Genomic DNA, 27021 nt, shown 5'->3' with positions numbered 1-27021 from the left:
TGAAATGTTAAGTTTTTTGATGGCACAATATTAATTATCCATCTTCATTTTCGCTTGCACTCAGCTATGAAAAATTGAAGGTAAGTTGTACAATATTTTCTTTAGTCCCTTGTTACTACAGACCCTGTTACCTCAACACACTATCAAATATTTTGTGGAGAAATAAATGAATACATAAGGGTGTGGGAGGCAGACTCTTAATGTAGGTACTGGATCCATCTGGTGAAATGTTTCATCCAAACCTTCCTTGGAAGCCATTAAGCTCCATGGGGAGAGGGGCTTTCTAGCCAAAATGATTAATTAGTGTCCTGTGAAGCCGAAAGCTGTTTTACTGTTTCTCTGGGCTTCTTCCCACAATTTTACCCATGTCTTCTGATTGGTCAATTGTTATAGTGTGTCTTACTTTATGATAGTTAAGTAATCATGTTTATGAGATATGTGTACCAGATAAAAACTCTGAATGTCTTTACAAGGAAGGTCTCTTCAGCAGATCCCAGCTCCCTGTGCCTCTTTTGGGACAGGATAAAGTTTTGCATTCATCCTGCACCCTGGCATTGAAATGTCTGTAAGTCAGGAAATCAGGCATAATAGTAGAGACAAAAGATAATGTTGATTTCTAATCATATTTTTCCCTTCACAACTATTTTAAGTATAAATATATGTTGAAAGCATTTAAAAGGTATTTGCAAATGTTCATTAAAAAAATTTAGTGACAGTCTACTATTTGCTAAACCCTAGACTTGGCCTGTAAATGATATTGATTTTGTCCTCAAACACAACAAAAATATATAATTATATAGTAATAATAATACACAATAAGGTATAGAGTTTTATGTATCGGAAGAGAGGAGCAGATCAAATGCTCTGGGAGTTCACGGACAAAGTACCAAATACGGTGCCACACATATAGTGACGGGGAGGTATTCAAGAGACTAGTTTCTTTGCCTTCCTTTTACTAGTGAGAAGGATTACTTTGTGTGTATTATATAGGTGTGTGGTTGTGTATGTGTGTGTATATGTATGTAAAGGAACAATGAAATACTTTATAAAAAAGTGATCTACGGGATTTGGATTCTAGAAGATGGTGGGTAAAAGACATTCTAGGCAAAGAACATAGCACATAATACGAAATACAGTTAAGAGACTGCGTGTGGGAAATTCTGCTTGTTTGGCTTGGAGCACAGCGTTTGTGGTGAGAGTTATGAGGAATAAGGTCAGGGTGAAGTTTAAGGATTGTGGTGGTGTTAAGGGGAGTGCTCCCTGGATCACCTTATAATGGTCTCCATTGTGGCAATATTTGGAAGTTTGTATGTCTGAGAAAATATAAGCTTCTATATGAATTAAGGACGTATGCAATAAAAAAATGCTGGTTTCTAATTTTTGTTTGCCAAAATCCCAGGGCACCACCTGACTCATGAAAACCAATAAAGCATTTAACAACTTTGATGTCAACATCACTGGGCAATTCCTCGGGCACATGGATGCTGACCATTGTATCACTCAGGACAAATTATGCTAGGCTGTAGTAACAAACCTTAAATATCCATGGTTTAATCCATTACAGTTTTGTTCTCACACAAAGTGTGTTGTCCTACAGAGTTGGCCTAACATTCCAGATCGCTTTGATGTTGTGACTTTCCCCTATTTAAATATTCTCCCATGGCTTCCATAGCAGGGAATAAGCAGGCTAGCCAATGAAGCACCAGTAATTAACTGTCTCCACGTGGACACGTGTCACAAGTCACTTCCACTTAAATTTCATCGGCCAAAGCAAATCATTAGGTCCTTCCTATCTTTCTTTCTTTCATGTTGTTTATTTCTGGAAGGTACAGACTTCATTTGGTTTATATTTTCCCCCCAATGCCTAGCAAATGGTAAGCATTCAATACATGCTTTTCTTTTTACCGTTTTATTACATAAATAACTCATAATCAACGTATTAAAATAACACAAAGGCTAACAAAATAGAAAGTGAAAGTACCCCTTCTCAAAATGTTTCAAGAATAAGTGAATGTATGATCAATTTTGAACTCATAAGAAAAACCTATAAGATATTTTACTATTTTTCCCCAGTTTATTTTTTTAGTCCATTTTTCAGCATTCACCGACATGGATTATTTTCTATTAAATACATTTTCAAATTTTTAGTTTCACACCACTGGGCCCTTTGCTTGCTGTTTTCTTTCTTTCTTTTTTTTATTGTAGTAAAATGCACACACCATAAAATTTATTATATTAACCATTTTTAAGTGTATGGCTTCTATTTTCTTTGCCCGGAATTTTCACTCACTCTTTTTATACTTGTCAAACTTCCTTTGGGAAGAATTTAAAATTCTTCTTGACAGTCCTAACCCCCTCCATGCTCTTGTAACACTTTGTACGAAACTATCGTCTGTCATGACTCTCATCCCAGGGGCTCTGCAAAGGCAAGGAGGGTCTCATTCATCTTAAATACCCAGTACTCATACCAGGGATTGGCACAGAGGAAGTGCTCCATCAACTGACCACCCCTCCCTCGTAGCTTCAGTATTTCTGTTTACCTCTTCCCATCAGCCCATATATACAATCAATGCTTGCCTATTCTGCAAAAAGTCCTCACTTGATTCTCTAGACAGTCTGGCACTCTTCTGCCTTGCCCCCAAAGTTTTGATAGAATTGTCCTCATCTGCTCTCCCTACTTCCTCATTTCTCATTCAGTCTTTAACATATTGTTATCTGGTTTATGCTCGTAAACTTCAATATATGATCTAGAAGATTTCACAAATAATCTAAATCCCAAATCCAATTGTATTTCTGTTATTATTTTATTTTTATGAATTTAGTTTTTTGAGAGAGAGATAGAGTGTGAGTGGGGGAGAGGGACAGAGGGGGGGGGGGGGGGGGGTAGAATTTCAAGCAGGCTCCAAGTCCAGACAGAGCCTGATGTCGGGCTTGATCCCATAACACCTGGCATCATGACCTGAGCAAAAATCAAGACTCAAATGCGCAACCAACTGAGGCACCCAGGTGCCCCTCTGTTCTTATTTTAAATGACCCATTTAAGGTATTTTAAAAATTGAATTAAAGGAATATTTGTACATGGTACAATAGTTCTCTACCCTATTCCTTCCTTTCCATCTCAATTCCTTTTTCCAAAAGAGGACTTACTTCAACTTTTTCAACAATTTCTTCTAGTGGTAACTTCTGTATCTAAGAATAATATGCATAAATTGCTATTTCTTATCCCTTAATTTAGAAACATAATCAACTAAATTTCTCTAGGACATATGTGTGTTTAACTCCTCTACTTTCTTATGCTTCTCATATTTCACTCCAAGTAGTTATGTTTTTACTTTTGGTTATGGTATTTTTTCATGCTTTGCTTGTTAGTTTTGTAACTTTAAGAAATGTTCTTTTACTTCTCGTTCCATCCACAATAGTTATTCCCTACTCCTACTTTGTAATATATTAATATTTTCTTAGTTTCCTTTACACTTGCCAATTTTTGACATGCACACTTCTCGTTTTGCTATGTCACATCGTGTGCGATGGACATTTTCATGTATGTCTCCTTGTGCACGTATGTGAGGATTTCTTACAGAAAATATATATAATTTTATAGGATTTTTCTTTTTTGCATGAACACCTTCAACGTTAGCAGCGATTGCTCTTCAATGTGGTTGAACCATTTTTCACTCCTGATGGCGGAATATGAGAATTCTCATTTCTTCATATCCTTACCTTACTGTTAACTTTTGCCAAAATGATGGGTGTAAAATAAAATGTCATTGTCTCAATTAAATTTCTATTATTCCCAAATTTGTAGGCATACTTTGTCCAGGTTTCCTCTTTTCCCATTCTCTTCCGCCTTGTGTTTTTCTACCCTGAAAAATGCTGCTACTGTCCTTTTTGCAGTGACTTAGAAAGAGTTTGAATTTGAAATTATGTGTTAAATCTGCCATGTTTTAATGGAAATATTCTTGGTTAAGATTACTTCACTGCGATGGCCGCTCTCTAGATGCACAGGATTCTGTTTAGCAAGGACTACTTGTCCATGACACAATCTCATCCACTTCATGCTTATATTGGATCTACTATGATGTAAAAATTGTGAATTTTCCATGTAGATGCTTTGCTCTACTGATGTTTTCTCCTTTATAACACGAAGAATTAGGTTTGATATTTTGCAGATCAACAGACCCATCACTCTTTAATTCTCTCTAAAATTTAGGGGGACATAATCAAAAGTGTAAGCTATCTTCACTTTTACAAAGATCACTGATAATCACTATTGACCTCCATATCCAATGACTTTTTCTTAGTTTTCATAATTTCTGTCTTCTTCACGGCATTTGATAGCGTTTCCTATTTTATCTTTAAAATTCTCTCCTCTCTTGTTTTTTCTGTGACACAGTAAACATGGACAAATCACACACTGATTCATTCATTAATTTATTCACTTTATGTATCAAGTGCCCTCTACATGCCAGGAAAGCATCCTGTTGTAGATGGGGCAATAATATTTGTCCCTCTAAAAGTCCAGTATCCTTTTTGATTTGCTGATTTGTTGAATTTTACAGATAGAGCAAAACTTTTTTCTAAGCCATATGTACAATTTGTATATAGGTTTTGGGATTGGTATTTAAAGTCATTTCTTTAACTTTTAAGCACTTGATGCTTTTTTTAAGTGTATTTATTTATTTTGAGATAGAAAGCATTAGCTGGAGTGGAGGAGGGGTAGAAAGAAAGGGAGAGAGAGAATCCCAAGCAGGCTCCACGCTGACAGCAATGTGGGGCTTAAACTCACGAACCATGAGATCATGACCTAAGCTGAAATCAAGAGTCAGGCACTTAACTGACTGAGCTACCCGGGTGGCCCCGAAGCACTCGATGCTTATCAAATGCTGGGTTAAGGCTAAGGTCTAGCCTGAGGGAAACATTGCTGGCAAGTTACAACATAAGAGGAAATCACATCTAAATGTAATGTGTTGAGTTTGTAAAAAAAACCCCAACAAAACAGAACAAAGAGAAACCTAAAATCTATGCAAAATCAGAAAAAAATGAACAAATGTGAACTGTTTGCAAGTGTACCTAATTAGAGAACTTGGCTGAGTTAAATAATAGCTTATTATTATAATAACTTACTGTTTAGCTATTACTAGCAATAGCTAACCTCAGCCTCGGTTCTTTTTTTTTTAATGTTTATTTATTTTTGAGAGAGAGAGACACACACACACAAGAGTGTGAGTGGGGGAGGGGCAGAAAGAGAGGGACACACAGAATCTGAAGCAGGCTCCAGGCTCTGAGCTGTCAGCACAGAGCCTGACATAGGACTTGAACTCATGAACCGCGAGATCATGACCCGAGCCGAAGACAGATGCTTAACTGACTGAGCCACCCAGGTGCTCCCAGCCTTGGTTCTTTTGGAGTGGGAGTTTGGTAGTGAGAAAAGAGAGTGGTTATGGTATAGAGAACAGGTTGTTTGCACAGTAACAAATAATCTTACAGACACTATTCGAAACAGAGCAGAAGACGTTTGTCTTTTAGACGCACAGGGGAACTGCAGTTGTCCAGATGCCCATGAACCTGTGATTCACCATTGATGTTACAAACAATAGCATTTATGAGGAAAATGGAGTTGATAAGTAACATGAAACTGAGACCAAAAGTCTGCACATTAAAGACTGAACTTAGAGCAATTAAAGACTGAGAGACTGAAAACTGTGAGACTGAAAACTGTCACGTTGTTGTGACAGACAAAATGGACTAGGGTCAGTCTGTGGACTTGGAACAATGTGGTTAAAAAACAGGCAAGGACAACTGAAGAAGATTCATTCTGACATTTCCAAGTGCCTTCTGGAAGTCCAGTAGAACTTTCTAGTTTTATATTCCACTGCTATGCGCTTATGCTTCATTGCTCCAGCCAAACTAGGCAGTAAAACTTGTAGCTTTAGTATTGATGTGAGTTCTGAAGATTTCGGACCCTCCTTTCTGTTAAATTTACTACCATATTTGTGTTTTCATATTTTTAGAAAATTGGAGTGAACTTCAAAGTAATTGTAGTTTCGTGTCTTTGTCATTTTCTGGATGATAATTTGTCTTTGTTTGCTAACTCTTCCGCTTGAATTTTAAGAATTAGTTACTTATTCATTATTATCATTGACATTTCCTGTGCTTTCATTTGTTTCTTTACCACTGACTGTTTCCTCAATTTCATTATTATCAAACAGCCCCTCTGTGATAGACTGCTGTTCCCCATCTTCATATTGATTAATTTCATTTTCACATGCATCATTCTGATTTCCAACATCTTCAGAGCAGTCTTCAGAAGATGAGTCATTTGCAAAGACAGATTTTCATTAGTGGAGTCATCCTCAGAGTCAGAATGTGATGGTCTGTTCGCAGGAATATTGTTTGCTCCTCTGTGTCTTTCATTATCTCTTGGAAGGGATGTGCCTGATGTACTTGCTTAGTCATTATCCAAGTAATTAAAATCAAATGTACTTATTTTGTAGATTAAACAAGAACATTCTTTATTATGATTGTTTGCAATTGAAGCTTCAGGGACACTTTAGGCTAGATATCACATTAAATATTATTTTCCATTTAAATGAAAACATTTAATCAGAAATTCTGAAAAGCCAGATATGTAAACTAATGCCTCATATGTGAAATTCATGAAGATGCAGTTCCACTGTAATATTCTTTTGTGAAGTTAATATGCAACAAATAAAAAGTTTAAGAGATTATCAACGCTGATTATAGATTCCAGTCATTGGACCTGTTACTGTTCTCTGTGTGTGTGTGTGTACGTGTGTGTGCACATACATAAGTTTTCAAATAGATTATGAACTGTTGAGAATTGGGACTCTTTAAGTTTTTAATGAAATTCTCCCCCACTATAAGGTGGGCAGGGGGAGTAAGTTAGGGCATTTTGGAAAATAAATTCATTAAAATGTCTAAATAAAAAGGTGCAATCTGATAACTAAGTCAGTAAGTTAAGTATCAGTATGGGAAGGAAACAAGAAGAGAAATCATTTTGTGTACTCCAGAGCTATGCCGTCTGCCTTCTGTAATCACGGGAGTTGATGGCTGGATACTCTGGAGTTCATACTAAAGTTTATTTTTAGGAGCAAGGAAAGTTTTGGGTTCTGGTAGAGAAAACCTAAGGGACCTGGTACTCTATAGATAGCATGAGAAAGGGCTTGTCCTTATTTAAAGAAGGTTGGCAATATCATATCTGAAGACGTTAAGACCCAGAAGAAGTAAGATGGTGAAATTTCATATGCAGGTCTGCTGAACTGTTTCCCCTACTACTGCCTTTGAGGCTGTGAACCCCCTTGGCTGGATATCAAGGAGGCAGGGCTACTAAGGGTTCTGGCTTCTTGAGGTGAATCAGAATAAGACAGCACAAAGAAGGAGCTGAGAAAGTGTATGGTTTCACTGGAATCAATGTAAAAAGGAAACGCTATACAGATGTATCCACTCCACTGTAATGTGGCAAGGATTATGCTGGGAACCTTCAGGTCTGCTACCTACAAGGCGGGAAGGTAGTGTTGTTTCAGAGGTATTGCTGCGAGGTACCACCATGTGGGATTGTAATGTTGAGACAACTTGGAGCAAGCCGCAAGTTGAGCCTAGTGAAGAGAAAGGCAAACCCTGCTTCTTAGCCATCAGCCCCATGAGCACCAGAAGCCCTACACGTCTGGCAGCTGTGAGGAGGAAAGCTTCAGCTCGTGTTAGAAAAAGCACTGGTAGAGGAGGATACTGTGGATATGTGAGAAATGAGTCCGTCATTGGTGTGTCAAACCAAGTGTCTTAGCTCAAGCTGCTACAATAAAAGTCCCGGAGACTGAGTGACTTGAACAACAGATATTCATTTCTCACAGGCCTGAACACTAGAACTCTGAGATCAGGATGCCAGCACAGTCAACTTCTGCTGAGGGTAATGTGTCTTCTGACTGGCAGTTTTGGAAGGATTTGTTTAATGGAGAAGAGTTTCTGTAGCCAAAAAAAGGAAACATATACATGGTCTTTTCTATCCTGGGGCAGATAGATAAACACAATGGACCATATTTCTAGAGCCTGACTTGGCCATATTTTGTCTGAAAAGTTGGCCCTGGTCCTCATACCATGGGGGAGGTGGGTCCTGACACTGCCCAGATCTGGTGCTCACCCAAGTAACAGAAAACCCATGTGAACTTGAAACTAATGGGGGTTTGGGGGCCGTGTTTGATGTTGATGACTCGTTTATTTGTTATCTGTTGGATTTGTGTCTATTTGCTAGAACGTTTTAGGGTTTCTTTTGCTTTCTTTTAAGTAATTTATTTTTTTCAGTTAATTTCCTTTCGTGCTATTCACTAGACTTATTGCTTCAGTCCTTGTGTGTGTGCGTGTGTGTGTGTGTGTGTGCGCGCGTGCCTGTGCACATGCAGCATAATAATGTATTTCCAAATACATTAAAAATTCTTTTAGGACTATATTATCTAAGCTTTTGTACTTAGAGTTTCAGGAAACCTCTTCAAACTATAATTCTCCTATAATAATTTCATGCATTTCACATAGCTGAGGCCATGTATGAGTTTACTTGGACTTATTTACTTTAATAATAGACAAAAATGGGGTGCCTGGGTGACTCAGTTAAGCATTCTACTCTTGATTTCAGCTTAGGTTATGATCTCACAGTTTGTGAGATTGAGCCTGCGACAGGTTCTGTGCTGATAGTGTGGAACCTGCTTTAATTGTCTCTCTTCCTCTCTACCTACCCCTCCCCCACTTGTGCGCGCACGCATGCTCTCTCTCTCCCTCTCTCTCAAAATAAATAAATACACTTAAAAAATAATAGACAAAAACAAAACAAATATTTTTTGTTGTTACTTACATCAAGTTCTCTTCTCTAAACAAGTTAAATTTATTAAAAGAATAATTTCTAAGTGACCATTGTAGGAACATGGGTTGCCTTGTTTTCATTATTAATGTGTGATTCCATTGTTAATAAGAAAAATAAAGTTCACAAAACAAGTCAGTATTGGATTCTGCATAGAGAATATTAAAATAAATGGGAAAAGTCCAGAAACGTCCCAAAGAGTATTCTCCATACAATCCAGACATGCACTTAAAAAAAAAAGTGTTAGCTGATTTGCTTCAATTATAATAATTTGAGGATACAAAAAGGAAAATGCAGGGAACATTGGAAAAATTAAAATCAGCCACTGCTACAAAAATTATCTCTTTACCCCTGTTCTCAGTCATTTTATGATAACATTTAGAACATGTATTCTGGTAAAATACTATCTCCTTATTTTTAAAAATTACACAGAACTGATAGTAAAGCTCTAGTTTTATCACCCATACCTCCTCACCACGTTATTAAAGACTATGTTCTTTGTTTCAAGGTCTTGTTGAAATAAAACAGAATGAAATTAGTGACCTTCATACCGACTTCCCTAACCAGCTTCTGGCAACCGACCCAGCCATCAGTCTGTCAATAGCTTGTGCAGTTTCAGATTTCATTTGCAAAAAAAAGAGAAAAGATTCTAGTTCCTTTCCATAAACATCATATTTCAATTGTTTCTTAAAAAAAGTGCTGATTACAATTTACACACGTTACATACTAATAAGGGCCTATTTTGTTGGTAGGCTTTATGCAGAAGTAGGGCTCGATTGGAAATGTTTTATTTGAGGCATATGGAGAAAGCTGCAATAGGGAAGCAAAATATTTATAATTCTTCCCTGTTTGGTTTCGATTTGTCAATCTTTTCTCTTCTTTACATAAAACAACATCTTGCATACAAACTGTTTGAAAGTTGAAATAGTGGCATTCCAAATGTAGTCAGAAAAAGGAAATTACGGTTAAATCTAGAAAAGAGAAAGTAGGTAAAAAAGAAAAATGCTGATGCTCAGATCTGGAAGTATGGGAAGAGCTTCGAGGTGTTAAAAAACGAAGAACTGTAGTTTCGGCAAGTGAGAACTCAGGGATGCACACACGCCGTGCAAGCTTTACCTTTTAATCTTGTCCTAGATTGAAATCAGTTTGTCCAGTACCTTGTTTCCTCTTTTCTTCCTTCTTGTCGTTCCCATCTTTTCATTACGGTCCTTTAAAAAGGAATTCCGGTCCTCATGTTACTCCTTGTTTCATATATTTATTTTTCTGTCCGGATTCAACAGTAGAACATTGAAATGTTTGTCCCTTTTTAAAGATATACTCAGTGGTTTCTGCAGAACGCTTGTCAGAAATTCTTGCCATTGTGTGAGATGGAAGTCTCTCACGGAATCAGAAGCTATTTTGTTTCAGCTGTACCAACAAATAGTGCCTACTTTCCAGTAGTGGATTTTCTATTAGTGAATTCCTCAGGGTGGGACACATTTCCTCAAAGTCAGATTTCCTGAAGTCACAAACATTTTATTATTTCCTTTAATCTTTCATGACTTTGCATTTCAACCCCTGTAATATTTATTATCCCTGAATCCTAGATGTTTTCTCATTGTGACCTTAAAATTGCTTATCATCCAGGCTCATTTCCCTGTGTTTGGCCCAGAATGGTCTCATATTGCCATGGTTCTGTGCCCTTTCAAGATCCATGACATCAGCAGTTAAAATTTTAGTCCTAAGGAAAAATGCATCTCCAGGATTATATCTAATATTTCATATATATATATATTTATATAATACTTGGAGGGATTCTTGAGTTTTAATATGTTTCCTGCAAAGGAAATTCTGTGTCTGAGCCTGTCTACCATGGTGGGAGGGCCAGTGCAATATGTATTTTTCAAAAACTAGTGACTATTGTGCCTTTGAGGGGGTTTCTTCTGTACTGTAGGCAAACTAGTGTAGTTACTATTTTGAAAGACAGTGCAAAGATAGAAGACAATTGTTTTTATTTTTAAAAGATGTTTATTTATTTTGAGAGAGAGAGTGAGAGGGAGTGAGCACGAGCAGGGAAGGGGCAGGGAGAGAGGGAGAGAGAGAATCCCCAGCAGGCTTTGCACTGTCACTGCAGAACCTGACACGGAGCTCAGTCCCACGAACCAGAACATCATGACCTGAGCTGAAACCAACAGTCCGACATTTAACCAACTAGTCACCCAGGCGCCCTGAAGATTGCTTTTATTACTTATTTTCTAGACTTCTACAGTCTGTCTGCTGTGTACACTGATCTATTGTTTTCTACTCTTCTCTCAAAGTTGGAAAGGTCTTTGTCATTTAAAATACAGTACGAAAATAAAGGGTCATCCCGAGATATTTTGATACTTTCAAAAATATTTTTCCACACGTTCTTCCACCTGTTATCCCCTTGAGGCAAGAATAGTCTTAGTCTATTTAGATTAGTCTATTTAGAAATACTTTCCTTAGTCTATTTAGAAATACCCTCCCAGGACCCTTTTCCCCTCAAAACAAATAAATGCCCAAAGCATGAGACCAAAGATCTTATCAAGGAACAGCAGTGAGAAAGAACTCTGACTTTGGAGCTTGAAAGTCCTGGGTTCAGAGTCTAGCGCGAAGTTGGTGCATTTGGGCAACTTGCTGACTTTTGCTGGCCTTCACTTTATTCATCCAATAAATGGGATAATAACACCCATGGTGAGGATTAAATAGAATATAATGTACATAGAGCTCTCAGTGGACTTCAGTGAATGATCGCTAGTGATAATAATAAAATCATTGTGTTTTATTTAAAGTCTTATTAGATGGCGCCCTTTGGGATTCACATTCTGGGCGTGTTAAAGGAAAACCACGTCCTGCATCTTACCTCACAGTCGCTTTTCATGGTATCAGCACCACTGAGCAAGACTGGAAGCCACAGTGTTTGCTGCCCACGTTTATTGAGAATAGGATGTTGCTTGTTGCTCAATGGTAACTTAAAGTGACTTGAAGTCTCAAAGATTCATAGACTGCTGGAGCATTTTGCATGGCAAGTTGAATTGACCTTAGGAACCTTGACCTACTTCTTGAATGGCTCTCTACAGGACTAAGGTCATGCGATAGAGGTGACTGATTGGGTTCTTTGAAGCCAGTGATATTTGGGTTCCAATCCTGGTCCTGCCGCTTATAGACTGCGTGGTCTTGGGCACTTTGCCTTATCCTCGCCGAGCTTCCCTTCCCTTATCTGCAAAATGGTGCTAATCATATTTCCCATCCAGATTGCCCCTGCATGGAATTGTGCATGGGTGGTACCCAGAGGAGGTTGCTGGGATGATAAATGTGAATGGCTTCAAAAAAGTGAAAAAACTTTGGGTTTGAGTTGTAACCTTAATTTGGCCACCACCTCACTAGGGGACTAGGACAGATTATCTAAGCTTGATCTCTACATTGATATGTTGGGATTAAGCTCTTTTAAGGGAACCAGCATTTTTTTTGGGGGGGGGACATATCACAGATGTAGAGAAGTTAAGTGAAATTCCAGACTATTTTTTCACAAATTGTCTTTTGGTGCCACTTTCAGAGAAAGAGTAAAGAGTTGGAAGTGTGATATATTCTACTATTTGGCTATTCTTTTGTTCTTCTGATGTGTGAGGAGTGTAGCCAATTGCTGGGTCTATATTCAAGCTCTTGGAAGGCAGAGTGAAGGGCTTAGTAACAATTTCTTCCTCTTAAAGTTTTTTCCAAACCTAGGAATAATTCACACTTGAAAGAAATATTCCTGACTGCTGCAGGCTGACATGCATTCTGGGAGTTAAGTGAGGTGAGTCTCAGGGTCCCTGAAAACATAACTCCACAGTCAGACAGCAGACAGCAATTGGCCATGTAGGATTTGCACCCCAAGCTGGGATTCAACCCCAAATTGTGGTTAAGTGATATTCAAGAAAAGAAAGGTTAAGATGTGTGTTTTACAAAAGGAACTTGACCCTCTTCTATCATTTAGAATGTTTGTTGTGTTTAACTCGCTTTCCCTTTTTGAGACTGAGAGGTGCATTTCCAGATTAATCCGCAGCATAGTCATTGTACCGGGAGTTCGCGGTTCATAAGGCTCTATGAAATAATGAGCAGATAAGAAAGGCCTAATGGCGGCATCTGCATAGAAGTCCGGGACACATTGATCTGCATAAAAATGCCCTCCTTACCTCCGAGGAGTAGGAAAGACAAATAAAAAACTGGGCTCGATTGAATGACAAAGGAAATAGTGGTGCCCCCTGAAGGTTTGAGCGGGCCCTCGCTGGCCTGAAGGCTGTGACAGGGATGGCTAAATGGCAGACAGTAGCTGCACTTCCGCTGTCACCGTTTCAGCAATTGTCACTGTCAAAATGTAGCACATTCATTATTCAGGTACAAAACTATAATTAAGAACATTGGCCAAGAAAGGGGGAGGGGAATTGGACGGTTCAGGGAGTTGGAAGTAGGATAAAGAGCAGTTCTCCTCCAGGTCACTAGTTCAAACTTCGCCCATGTTGGTAATGACTGACAGTCATTAATGTATGATGGCTGTTTGATGGCCTATATGAGTAGGTGCCCATATCAGAAAAGTCACCATTGTAATTGGCATTAATTGGCACTTCTGTTGGCAGCGTCAGCCGAGAGGCTGAAGATTGAATGGGCTATCGCGAGTGAATTATCCTCTCATCCTGAGAAGTGGGCCTCCCAGGGCAGAGATGAAGCGCGGGCATGGTGCATTGTGGGAAAGCTGCCGCCCTCCCAGCCACTTGGGCTCTGCGCACAGAGGACATCAGTTTGCAGGCCTCTGTCTTTGGCACCTTGCTTGATGAGCACTGAATCTACTTAAAATCCAGCCTCACCCAAATGAACAATGGGTCTATGAAAAGCGAAAGGGCCCAAGTGTGAGATAATGAGGGGGTACCTCCAGGGCATCATCCTCTCCTAGTTTGTTGCCTGTTAAACCACACTTGGTCGGAGAGCCAAGCAGCTTTTTCTGTGATCTGTAGCAATGACTGATTGTAACTTATGTTAAGAACAAAACAAAACAAAACCAAACCAAAAATACGTCCCTCGCATACTCTTTTTAGAAATGAAAAAGCAAAAGGCTCTCTTTCCAGCCTGCAGTAAAACGCTGTTGAACAAGCTACCATGTTGACTTTTTATAGTTGAAAATTAAAGGTCCACTGTAATCATTTTTTTGCTCTTCATTGATTTAAGGACCCAGTCGAATAATAATTTAGACTCAACTTTTCATCTCTGCATAGATTCATGATTTGTAAGCTGTTTCTGGCAACTATCTCTGTAATACCAATGAAATTTCTTTTTATTCATCTCACTTTTTGGCTCGACTCCCTCATAATTAGCTTCTAGGTCAAAGTAGCAAGTATTTAAGACTAAATTTCTGTGGATATCAACTCCTAAAGGACATTTCATGGCGGTAGAACAAGTCCCTATTTCCTTAGCATTCTGCATTTATCTTATATCTATGCTGAAGGTAGGTTTTTGGACACTGTTTTCTGCAAAATGAAACATCAAGAAGAAGCTTATTTGTTTGTACTATGAACGGCTATTGTTTTCAGGTTTTGAAAAAGCAGATTGCCAAACGTACGGTTAGCAAAAAAGCAAAGTAGAATAATGTATAAAGAATAGCAAAAAGTATAACGGTTTTGTTTGAATTATTATTTAAATTAGAAGAAAAACTATTTGTGTGGTTTAAAATATCTGCAAAATCAGAGCACTTTTTCTTTCAAGAGAAAAAGTTATGTCTTGAAATACTTATATTTTTATTAGACTAAGTTTTACACTATTTATTTTTTAAGGTGGTTTGGACTTGTAAATGAAAACATCTCATTTCCTCCATGTTTTCTTTTCTTTAAGTTTTCTGCTACAAAACCTAGTAATTTTCTGAATTTTCAGCATTGTAAAGTAAATGTGGACGTTTTCCTACAGGTGGCGCTCTTGCACACATCTTGCTTTCAGAAACATCCCTCTGTATAGAATGAGTTTGGCAGGCAAGTTTAATGGAAGCTGCTTAATAGTATACATTATATATCATAAATTCTACTTAATGATTCTGCCCAGATAAAGAGCCATGAGCCCATTCTTCAATGATTGATATGCTTGTTTCATCCAAATTACCACCATTTGGTATATTATGACTTTTATTAGCAATCCAAGAATTTTAACAAGTAGATCATGGCTCACCCACATTAAAGTATGAGAGAAATTTGGACCTTTCCGTTTTCGCCCCAACTGCAGAGATGACACCATTTATATTTCCCATTTTCAAAATAAAAATTTCAAGACCTGATTAAAGGAAGGTGGACAGTGTACTAAAAGAGCAAATTCACTCTCTTGGAAGATGGAAGACGGAGGCAGGGTTCTCATGCTGACCTAAAGTGAGGGGGTGTTTATGGTCACAATATTGCCCAATGATTTGACAAGAGTCAATACATGAGGAAATATTACATATTATCATGTATTTTTTAAGGTAGAGAGAAGACGCCATCAAATTTTAATTTTTGATAAAAATATGGACTGAATTAATTAACAAAGGTGAGATCACTGGGATCTGCATGTGTACCTAAGAGGGGGGACAGGAAGAAAAAGAGAAAAGTAAGGAGATGAAGGAAGGGAAGGAGGAACAAGATGTTTTTCATAAGGAGAAAGTGGACTGGGCTTTCCCTGGGATGGAAGATTCCTTCCTCGGTGTCACAGTTCTTCTCTGGAACTACAGGGATACTAGGCTTCTTCCCAGTGGGGCCTTGTAATCATATTCACATCTAGTTTCCAGGGATCATAGTTTGTTAATTGGTTGAATCCAGACTGTGGTTTAGCCACATGCAAATATTCCACTTACAAAGTATCTCAAAGAAGCTGTTTAGGAAAGCACATCATTCCCATTCTGTAAATCTTTTCATGCTATTTTGGAAAATTTTGGGATAAATTAATTCTCTCTGATCCATACATATATCACCTTAGTACACTAAGAATGTACAAAAACCTCTTTCTGTTTGACGTTTCGTACTCAGAGAGATCTCCTTGATTTTTTTTTCTAAAGCCTTTACATAACAAGTTAAAAATAACCTTCCTTGATGATTTAGTGGCATGAACCGAGATTAGAACTTCAAAGACAGTTGCACACAAGATGCACTTATTGTTCTTGTGGTCCCTTTAAATATTCTAAAATGTCATGTTAAAAATGTCATTGCCATTTATTTACCTCTTTTTGTTCTATATTCGTTTGTAGGGAATGAAAATTCTTAATTGTGCCACTTTTAAGACCTTCACATTTTCACTTAAAATAGCAACTCATGTTTACATGAAACCAAATTTTCTGTGTGCAGAGGGGAAGGTCATAGCTCACCAATCATAATTCCATAGTTATTAAGAAGCAAAATTAGCAGTTTGATGTTAAATCTCGAGCACAGCAGAGAATGCACATTTAATAATCAAGGAGATCTATCTAATACATCAAACTATTCTGAAATGGTTTTTTTTAAGATTTTATTTTTAAGTAGCCTCTACACCAAACACGGGGCTCGAACTCAAAACCCCAAGTTCAAGAGTCGCATGCTCTTCTGACTTAGCCAGCCAGGAGCCCCTGCAATACTTTTCTTTTTTAATGTGTGAATAGATTAACATCTCTTTGTCCTCCTGCTACCTAGTTTATAAAAACAAACTAGAAATAATATGTAGGTTCTGAAAAAAAATGTGCTATTCGTTATCTACATATTTCCCTTAATGTCAGTATTTTATTTAATTTTTTAAATTTTTTTAACGTTTTATTTATTTTTGAGACAGTGAGAGACAGAGCATGAACAGGGGAGAGTCAGAGAGAGGGAGACACAGAACCTGAAACACGCTCCAGGCTCTGAGCTGTCAGCACAGAGCCCGACGCGGGGCTCGAACTCACAGACCGAGAGATCATGACCTGAGCCGAAGTCGGCCGCTTAACCGACTGAGCCACCCAGGCGCCCCTAATGTCAGTATCTTAGCAATAATGCAGTTAACGTTGGCAATTCAGTATGATGGTCCCCACGTTAGCTAGGAAAGTTCATTCATCCGCAAACCTTTATCAAACACCTATGTACCAGGCAGTATTTTAGATATTTTATATTATGAATTAATTTAGTCCTCCCCAAACCTTAAGAGGTAGGTGTTATCGCCCTCATCTTACAGTTGAAAAACTGAGACACAAAGAGCATGCATAACCAAAGCAAGGTCCCATAACTAGGGAGCAGCACTTTCGGGATTTGATGGCTACCAGCATATACATCCTCACCCTCACATGTGACTTCTTGGTTGCTGCCAAAAGCTTTGTGGGAACACTGAGAGTGTTCTGTTTGATGGTGATTCTAGCTCTATGACTGGGGGCTTCCAGTGATTTTCTCTGCTTTCCAAATATGTGGCCATAATCGTTTTTAAAAATGTTTATTTATATACTTTGGGAGAGAGGGAGAGGAAAAGAGAGAATCCCAGTCCCTCCACTCCATGCTCAGTGTGGAGCCCAAGGCAGGGCTCAATCCTGCCACTGTGAGATCATGACCTGAGCTGAAATCACAAGAGCCAGATGCTGAACTGACTGAGCCATGCAGGTGCCCCATAATAGATTTTTAACTAGGACTGAGGCTCAGAGCTAAAGAGAAACAAAGGGAGTTTTAAGTGAGTATGAAATAAGAAACGAGAATTATGGATTTTGCAGGGTACCTGGAAATAAGACAAGGAATTTGGAATCCCAGCTATATGTTCATGTAAGGTTTTATACATTTCAGAGTGCTTTTACCTGCATTTTCTTGCTGGAGGACATTAACCCACTTTAAGAGGTGGAAGAGAATGAAGGGAAGGCAGGGAAATGTGAACCAAATATTTATCTGCTTTGTATTTATCAAACTACAAGGATAGAGACAGAAACTAAGAGACATCTACTAGGAGTTCAGGCTGGGGAAAATGCCCTATTCTTAATCACTATTGTTACGTTGTTTGCTTCGAGCACTTGAGAATACTCAGAACACCAGATACACAGATAGTTGAAGTCAGAACATATGGTTGGGAGATTTTCTCTGGGTCTCCTGTATTTTTGCAGTTTTTGCAGGCAGGGGTACTCAGAGGTACTGTTTTTGCTCTAAACTATCTTTCCAGGCATGCATATGCAGTGAACAGCCTTGGAAGCTAGATATACTGCCTCTCCCTGGAGCAAAGAGCAGACACGCTTGCTGTCCATTACAACTAACCATTCAGGATTCCCAAGATCAGGGTTCTTCTCTTCTCTGCAACCTACTGTGTGCACACATGTCACCTGGCCCTCTGTGCATCACCCTGTGGGAACTAGGGCTGGGGAAACCAAAGCAAAAATAAGTATAATCTGGCTACTGCTATGGCTGAGAGTAATAACATCCTTTTTCTCTGAGCTGGGAGTATTGTGTCTTCTGCCAGCACTCATGACATTATGGCAGGCTAACTTGTTAGCTTGCACATAGGGTAAAATCTTAGGCCTTTTACAGTTCTTGATAAGTACATACTATTATTGAAAGCTGTTTAGATTATTACTAGGGTGATAATCTCATTTCACTGATAATGTATAGTTAAATTTTAGCTATAACTTCTCTAGATTAAAATAGATTATATAGTTTATTCTCTGCAAATTTTCCATTGCAAATTTAATTGTTTCTACCTCAGACTATCTTCTTACTTTTTCTATACACATTCCTTAATATTCTCTTACTTTAGCCGATTCATACTTTGATATTCCTATCAGAAAAGAGAAACTATGTATAGGCATATGTTAAGAACTGAGAAAAACCACCTGGAATATTATATGGGCTACAATTTGGAAATCATTGTTTTAAACAATTACATCTCTGCAAAGTGATCAAAGTACATTTTTCCCCCCATGAGCACAGAATATTTTATTCATCAGAGACCTTCCATTTAGTTTAGTAGCAAAGTGGTTTAACAGAGTTCTTGATTAGTATTAGGACACCTAACTTCTCATCTTTACTTGGTCAAGAGTGCTGTGTCAGCAAAGTGTCTCATTGTCTCCTTTTTAAAAAAATGGGGATAATAAACCTTGCCACCTGCCTGCCTCACAGCAATATTGAGAATACTAATGAGAGTCTCTTGAGAGATTTTGAAATCTGCAGAAGGAATATGCTATATAAATACGCAGCACCAAATCATATCATTTTAGAACTGAAGAGCTCATAGAAAACACTTGGGCTAATCCCCTCATTTTATAGGTGAAGAAAAGGAGGACCAGAAGGGTTAAATGGCGAGTCTAAGGTCATACAATTGGTTAGTGAGTATCAAAGTACAAGAAGCCCAGTCACCCAGTTTTCCTTTTCAAAAGAGTTGCTTACTGGCAAAAAAGATGAGTAATCCCAGGTATTTCTGGATATATAGTTATATTATTCCCTTAGTGGCTTGGCATAAGGCAGGATGCTCCCCAGGGGCAAGTCAATTTGGTAATTGCTGTTCATCAAGGATTTTACTTGCATCAAATGCATATTTGGCTCTTGGCAGTTGTACTGACTCTCCCTGAGTGAACGATATTCCTGAAGATACCCTTGGAATAGCTAGAACCTCAGGTAAATGTGGAAGGAGTCGAGGTACCCTTTCAAACAACTGGAATAATAATTCAGGCTTGACATGATGCATATGCATGCATGTATGTTGCCATATCCAGACTCCCATATATATATATATATATATATATATATATATATCTATATATGGTCCCAGTTTTTGTATTTTTATTTTTTTTATTTAGTAGTTTAGTCGGTGTGATTGGATTTCTCAACTGCTTTGAATGTTTACTAGTGTGCACTTGGCAAGGAATGTCAGCACCTTCCCTGGGCTCTGTAGTGCCAATGACAGCTGAGAGCTGTCAGAGAGCCAAGACTCACTAAAAACTGTTTACCCATATCCAGGTACAAACACTGGGGCCAGAACCTGTATTGCTTATCGTGTTTATGCTCTTAATGAGGTACTAATTAAATAGTGTAGCTGGAAACTTCCTCTTTCTGTGGTATAGAGGAAGTTTGAAGCAAATATATGACCCCAAATAAACAACCCCTGTTGTCACCAGGAATTTTTAGGTGTCTTACACTCTTAAGAAATTCTCATCTGATGTGTAGTATACTCAGGTTGCAGTAGGTTTGTTAATGTATCATTTGGAAATATGTCCTTATTCTTGCTTTTTTTTTCCACTTAGGTTACCAGAAGTTGTATCTGTATTTGTCTTTTTAATTCAGGAAATTTTGAAAAAGATCATAGGATTTGTTGAGACTGGCTGAAACCATATTCTGAAGAATACCACATGTGTTTTATTGAATATACAACACATACTAAAGGAAACACAGTGGGTTCTGATATCAATTTCTAGTCCTTTTACTATAAGGAACAGATATGGCCCTTAACCCTGAGCTGGCATGGCAAGGGAATCAGTCTCCATTCTGGTCCAGCCTAGAGTCCCTTCAGAGAGCCCAACGTGACTCTTGCCTCACGCCATCTGCCCTAGGTCACCAATTCCTGTTTCACTTGCAGGAAGTTCACTTTAAATTACACTTTTAAAAAGTTGCTCTAAAAGTCCTAGCTGTCTGACCAGTTCCTGGGCTATCTCAGTGATGCTGCTATACTGTCTCTGCAACTTTGTTCTCTTTGCTGTGTTCTCCCTCTTTCACAACTAGCAGTGCGCTTGGTGGAAGAGAAACAATTTAAATACACTCTGGTAAGGAGACCAGTGAACCACTCCCTCTCTGCTCCCACCTCTGATGCCCCTGCACAGCGCCATGGCATTTCTAGTGAGACACCATTAATCATCTCCTGGAACCTCTAGCTCAAAGCCATTATCTGCTTCCTCACTTTAGTTCCAATATCAGATAGATATATGTGTACTGCTTATTTAATAGGACATATAGGCAATAGTCTTCTGCCTCTAAGGTCTTCCTGTCTTATTTGGACTAAATAATAATCATAATAACAATATTACAATAATGATAAAACTCACATTTATTGAACACTCAAATAGTGTGCTAAGACTGTTTTAAATAATCCATTTAATCCTCAAAAGATGAAGAATAGATATTCATCTGTCTAGGTCATTACCATACTGTCTTTCTGGAATCAAGAGGGGGACAAATGTACGAAGAAATTTTTTTAGGCTAAAATATGATGATTCTGTTATGTATCCTACATTGTAGTAGAGGCAATTCAAGAAATGCTTTGTGTTGAAATTTTACATCGGCTAGTGATAACTGCCACACGGACCCCTGTTCCCCATCTCAGGTCGGAGAAAAGAAATCCTCTTTCAACACTTCTTTAGAGACTGAGGAAGTACCTTTTTAAGACGATAGTTATATATGTGAGGTTTACTGGCATGATAAAATAAGACTATACGTGGAGATCTTGTAATTGAATAGGTATACATTGCTATATAATTGTTAGAACAAAATCATTAGCAGTAGGCTACAGGTGGATGCTTATTTGGAAGAACCGAGAAAACAGCAGCTTTTGAAAATATCAGGTATACGGTTGTTATGGGGTCAAGGATCAGTCCTGTATGGAAGTATCTGAGGCACTATTAACGTTTTAGGCAATGATATTAAGTTAACAGCCTTCTTTCAAGTGAAAAAAATGTTGTAAAAAATGATACCAGTTTACGGTTTGACTTTCAACATTACGCATGTTGTTTCTTAAAAAAATCATACAGAAAATGTAAATTTTACATCGTCAAATAGATACTTTCATTGCCTTTATGATTTCTATTTGTTGTGACATGTTTAAAAGAGGTCTCCTATTTTAAAATTGTATTACAGCTCATCACAGTTTTTTTTTCCCTCTAAGTTTAATAGATTTCTTTTAGAAATTCAGACGTTTGATTCATCTGGAATTTGTTATAGTGTAAGGACTGAGGTCACCATCGAGCTTTAATTTTTTTTTTTTTTTTTTTACAAACAATGACAACTTGCCCTAATGCTATTTATGAGTAGTTCAGATTTGATTTAAAATGATACCTTTGTCATGTGATACATCACTTCCTGGAATGTGCGTTCTGTTTCATTGACCTCATCACATATTCCTGTGCCAGTTCACGTTGTTCTAATCACGATAACTGGATAATACATTCCAATATCTTTTAATGCACCATCTTCCTCCTCCTGGTTCTTGTTCTTCTCCTCCTCCCAGCATCCTCCTCCTTCTTTCTAGAATTCTCCCGAATTTCATTGCATATTTATTAATTAGGAAACATTTGGAAACATTAAAAAATCCTCTAGGATCTTAAATGGGATTGCACTAAATATATGAACTCATTTAGGGAGAACTGCCTTTATTACAACATTAAATCTTTATACTCAAGACAAGGTTTATCTTTCTATTTATTCGAGTCTTGTCTGTCCTTTAGTGTAGTTTTATAGTTTTCTTTTTTTTTTTTTAAGTTTTTATTTAGTTAGAGAGCGTGAGTGAGCATGAGCAGGAGAGAGAGGCAGAGAGAGAGAGGGAGAGAGAGAATCCCAAGCAGGCTCTGTGCTTCTAGGACAGAGCTTGACTAGGCACTCGATTTCATGAACCGTGAGATCATGACCTGAGACAAAATCAAGAGTCAGATGCTTAACTTACTTAGCCACTCAGGAATTCTGGGTTTTATAGTTTTCTCATTACAGGACCTACATATTTCCTTATCTATATGTTTTTGGGAATAAAAACATTTTGGATACATATTAATATATAACATGTTAAATGTTTAAATTGCTTATGAATGGCTCATTTTTTAGATTTTTTTAAATCCCTTTAAAAATGTGTTTTAGTTGGCTAGAAGGATTGCCAAAGGGAGAAGATAACCATGTTCCACAGAATGATTACATAAGAATGTTGTAAGTGTTCATTCACATTGATGGACAAGGTAAAATTTGCTGATGTGTATTAGTGAGTACAGTATGGCAATGAAAACGATGATATGGATCCACATTTACAGAGATAAAAAGGATGACCACAGCATATTGTCGAGAGAAAAACACATTAAGGAATGCCATTTGGCATGATATAATTAATGTAACACCATATGTACATAATTCATATGTGTATATAGGTTTGGAGAGAGGTCTAACATGATATTTTCCAAAGTATTAACAGAGATTATTTCTGAGTGGCAGGTTTTTGGATGATTTTTAATCTTCTTTTGTACATTAGTTAATTTTTCAATAGCATTCACCACTTTACCAAAACAGTAATGCAGTAAAATACAAATAGAGAACGCTTGAAATTTTGTAAGGATTAAAAAGGAGCACTTAATGCTTAGCATCTTTTTTTCTTTCTCCAAGACATTCTATGGATTTGATATATTTGTGGGTAGCGTTGAAAATAGTTTGAATTTAATTTGGTCTACTGAAATCTATTCAGTCTGCAAAGTTGTTAGTAATTCTGTTTATTTAAGCTGCACCAGTTGTATTGATAATGACACCCACAGAAACATCTTCACATCTGAAGGACGAGATGATTTGCGCTAGATTTCCATTGCTGTGTAATCACACGTCCATCCTTGAGTTATTAATAATGTGCTGCTTCCCCCAAACTCAAAACTAAATCATCTAATCCTTTATTTGTCATTTTAAAAATTCCATGTGAAAATTTTAAAGTTGTGGGTATTTCAAGAGAGCATTGTTAGATGAAAGAGATAAGTTATGAGGGAAAATTTTGTTTCTTATTTTTATATTTTGTTTTTATAAATGAAATGTGGTACACCTGACCACCAAAAGAAGGAATGAAGTTGGGCTAAGTCTCATACTGCACATTTAATGTAATTTTTGTAGTTTATAATGATTTTGTGAATGGATAGGAGAGTTAGTTATAAAATTGCTACAGTCCCTTATAGACATCATGCTCATGAGTGATGAGCATCACTGCCACCAGAATGCTGCTTATTACATTCTCCACTATGTGCCAAACCTGTGGTTTATGTGTGCAATCTCATTTCTGACTACTTGTGAAGTAGGGACTGCTATTAAAACATAATAGAGATGGGGATTGTGAGGCTCAGAGATGCTAAGGACACCGTCAGTGTCACACTGGTTAAGGAGAAGCTGGGATTTGACTGAGGTCGAACTGTCTCCAAGGTTCAAACTCCAAAGCACCACCACCCATTAGCAGTTTCCGGGAATCTAATTTCCAAGGACCCTGTTCTTTTTTTTTTTTTTTTTTTTTTTTTTTAATCTCCTTCTGCTTTGCCTCTCTTCTTGTATGATGAAGTTTCCTGATCAAATTATCTCTGAGGGGCGTCTGAGTGGCTCAGTTGAGCCCCAGACTCTTGGTTTCTGCTCAGGTTTCGCTCAAACCATGATCCCAGGGTCATGGTTTGAGTCCTGAGCCTGCTTGAGGTTCTCTCTCTCTCTCTCTCTCTCTCTCTCTCTCTCTCTCTCTCTTTCTCTCTCCCTCTGCCCCACTTCCCTGCTCATGTGCTCTCTCCCTCTAAAACAAACAAAAAACAAATTATCTCATGAAGGGGGGACTCAAAATCCACACATGTTGTAATCAAACTTTGCCAACTTATTTAGAGGTAGGTATTCCATAGTTTTAAGCATTTGACTCATCAAACTTCAAAGTTAATAAAGTTTAGAGATTGTGCAATCACTTCATATTACAAGGAAGGTAATCAAGGCCCACAGAAGTGAAGTGTCTTGTCTAAATTCACGGTTTGTTTCACGGACAAAATTTTAGCCACTGTTTCCTTTGTGCCAGGCATTGTTTTATGGCTTTATGAGTATTAACTTAATCCTGATGATAACTCTATAAGGTTATGGGCACTAATTATCATCCTCATTTAACAGATGAGCAAACTGAGGGATCACGAAGTTGGATAACAGGGCCATTGTCACATAGCTAGCAAGCAGGAGAGTCAGGATTAGAATGCACGTCGCTGGTTAAGTCTGCCCTTGTCACTCTGCTGTGTTGCCTGGAACAAGGATCCAGGACTCGGTTTTTATCCATTTTTCTCTCTACCACATAGGCCAATTACTTCAACTTGTGAATAGAAAGAAAGTTCTCTGGAATCTGACATTTAAATATTATTAGTTTTTTGGGTTTTATTTTTTTGCCAAGTACTATTTATTTATTTATTTATTTATCACACATCCCCCCACCACCTTCCCCTCTGGCAACCACAAGTTTGTTCTCTATATTTAAGTGTCTGTTTTTTTGGCGGGGGAGGCACTTGGGTGGTTCAGTCAGTTAAGTATCTGACTTTGGCTCAGGTCTTGATCTCCTGGTTCGTGGGTTCGAGCCCCACGTTGAGCTCTTTGTTGTCAGCACAAAGCCTGCTTCATATCCTCTGCCCCCTTCTCTCTCTGTCCCTCCCCAGCTCACTCTCTCTCTCTCTGTCAAAAAAAAATGTATTTTTTGTTTGTCTCTTTTTATTTTAAAATTATTTCATTTTATCAATTTTATTATTTATAATTTTATTTGAAAAGGATTAGTTTTATACATTTTAGAAAAATGAACTTAATGAATAGCGTTCAAAAATAGCTACAGTCTAAAGGAGGGGCTGTGTATATTTTTAAAACAATACTGTGAAGCTGTGTTTATTGTTATATGGGACTTTCTTATTGATGATGGCTTTTTCACCCTATACCTGCTGATCTTCCATAATGCTAATATATACCCAGTGTTGACACTTGCAAGACTGTCTTTGCAAGCATAAATATTGGACATACTGAAATTTGATTTTGGCTCATCTTTTACTTTGAATAAAGAGATCTAAAAATCAATCCTTACAGCTGCCTTTCATTTTGTATGAATAGAGGTCAAATATATCAGGGCAAGGGTAGTATTAAAAGTAATCTATGATGTCAAGGTAAATGTATTAGGTAAGCAGTTTTTAAGATTCTGAGTTTAATAAGATATACAAACCTTGTATATTTTGTTTATTTTTCATCATCTTGCACAGACCTATATGAAATTAGCATTCGTTCTTCCAAGAGTAATTTCATTTCTTTTGTAAATGAGGGCATTAGGGAAAAAAGCTTGTAGTTATGAGATCTGAGTTCAAGTTTAGCACTTACTGACTGCAACTTTGGGCAAATTACTTTTTTCCATAAGCTTTAGTTTCCTCATCTGTACAGTGGGAATCTTATTTTTAATTCATGGAGTTGTGAGGATTAAACAAGAGAATACATTTAATCTATTGTGTTAATAGAAAATCGTTTATTTTGAAAGTGTCGACAAGGGCTAACAATTCTACTGCCTGATTTAGCATGCAATGTTGAGGCAGAAAGTGGCAGTGGGTCACATGCTCCATTAGAATTTATTCTACTGGATTCTAATCTGGGCTCTGTCACTGCAGTCACTGTAACAGCTGGACAAAAATGACCGGGACTCAGATGCTTGTTCAGTCAAGGGATTGGACTAGCAGAACATTAAGGTTCTTACCAGGTCAGCAGTTCAGCGTTCATGGTGTTCTGTACCACGTGCTCTAGTTATCTGAGCACACGCTGGGACCACAAGACTTAGAGTGAAAATGATCATATTTGACACCGATTCAGGATGAATGAAAATACCTTTATAAGCTCCAGTTTTCCCCCCTTAAAAACGAGAATTGGCATAGCTATACGAAGACTCTCATTCAAACCCAGGAGTTTACAGTCTGTTTTTAGAGTAACAGAATCATTTTGTAAATAAAATTATGGGAAACCCCAATATGTAAAATAAATGTATCAAATATACAAAATACGTAAAATATACAAAATATGTTAGGGTGCTTTACCTGGTAATTAAACTGTCCAGCCCTCGAAACCCACCCTTCTTTATTCCTTATTACCCAGTTGCTTAAGACTGAACACCTGTGAATTATCTTGGACTTTCATTCATACTTAATCTGACACGCCATTGATCACCAAGAGAATTTTACTTCCTAAATAATTCTTGATGCCTTTTTTCCCTGTCCACTTCCACAGCTACTCCGCTCCATCAACCCTCTTGCTTGGACTATTAGAATAATCATCAAGTTGGTCTTCCTGCTGATCCTTACACTGCTGCCAAGTGATCTTTATGATATGCAAACTTTAATGTACCCATTTTTCCTCCCACTTACCTGCCACAGGTACTCCTGAAGCACTCTGATAAAACACAAGGGCTCTGATAAAAATTTTTTTTTAAAAAGGCTTGGAGTCTCAATCACCTGC

This window comes from Panthera uncia, assembly GCF_023721935.1.
Source record: "Panthera uncia isolate 11264 chromosome A1 unlocalized genomic scaffold, Puncia_PCG_1.0 HiC_scaffold_16, whole genome shotgun sequence".
Lineage (NCBI taxonomy): Eukaryota > Metazoa > Chordata > Mammalia > Carnivora > Felidae > Panthera > Panthera uncia.
The sequence above is the reverse complement of the archived record's forward strand: the minus strand, read 5'-3'. Positions refer to the sequence as shown.